This window comes from Octodon degus, unplaced genomic scaffold, assembly GCF_000260255.1.
Source record: "Octodon degus isolate 3935 unplaced genomic scaffold, OctDeg1.0 scaffold00001, whole genome shotgun sequence".
NCBI classification, from domain to species: domain Eukaryota; kingdom Metazoa; phylum Chordata; class Mammalia; order Rodentia; family Octodontidae; genus Octodon; species Octodon degus.
Genome location: NW_004524577.1, coordinates 11,888,093 through 11,889,324, shown reverse-complemented (window position 1 = coordinate 11,889,324; position 1,232 = coordinate 11,888,093).

Genomic DNA, 1,232 nt, shown 5'->3' with positions numbered 1-1,232 from the left:
TATGATATTCAAATGACGGAACTAAACAAAAAAGGGTATACAGATGAATGTCCATTTTGTATCTCTGTATTCAAAATGATTAGGATAGATATATAGTTACATTCTCTTAATGAATAGAGGGATTTGTTCTAATGGTGTTTGCAAATAGGATATCATGTCTGCATCTTGTACAGCAAATAACCACTAGGAAGAGAGTATGCAATGTGTTAATTATTGAAACTGTCCTATACATTTGATTTGAAACTGTCTCATTGTTACTTGTTTCTCAATAAAATTATGGGAAAAAAATAAAAGGTGTTGCAGGAGTGGTAGACCTCAGGAAGCAGAAGCAGAAGTGTGTCTTCTTGGAAGCAAATGCTTACTCAGGAAACGTGAAACCTGTAGCTCCCAATTCAGCAGCCAGCTGAGCACGAGGCCATTGCAGGCTGAGTGTCAGCAGGGTTTTCTGGCACTTCGGCTGCTCTGGGTTTGCATTCAGAAGGTCCTTCCCATTCAGAGAATGTAACTATAGACTGAATACATATGAAACGCAAAATGGAACAAGGTTTCAAATAGAGGTGCACAATTTTTCCCACTTATTAGCTGCCCCCATATCACTTATTGACTAGATCTTTCTTTCCCAGCATAGTAAAGGCTTTATTTATTTTTTGTCATTTTGAAACAGAGTTTCTTTATGCAGTTCAGGGTGGTCTTGAACTCACTACCTACCCCACACTGGCCTCAAATGCACAGTTATCCTCCCAAGTGCTGGGATTACAGACACGAACTGCCACACCTGGATAAAGGCTTTATTTTAATCATGTTCTCAATTCTTATGCATGTAAATACATAATATATGAATTACATATATATCATTGGCCTTTTGGGGCTCCATTAAGTTTCATTGGCTTTCTTATTTTGAAACTCATTTATAATCAATGTAAAGAATACATTCATTCTGTTACCTATCCTGGTATCAATATATTTCAAAATATTTTAGGGGAAGATTGTATAAGTTGGATCTGAATACTATAGATAGGGCCAGGGAGATAGCTCAGTGGTATAAGTGCCTGCCTGGCAAGCGCAAGGTCATGTGTTTGATCCCCAGTACCAAAAACAAAAACAAAAACAAAAACAAAAAGGTCCCTCTGAATACTACAAATAGGTTTTGCAAAGGCAATTTAATTTATCTTGGTAGGTAATACTGCCATAATGCCTTGGTAATACTATTTTGGTAGGTATTATGAAGTAGT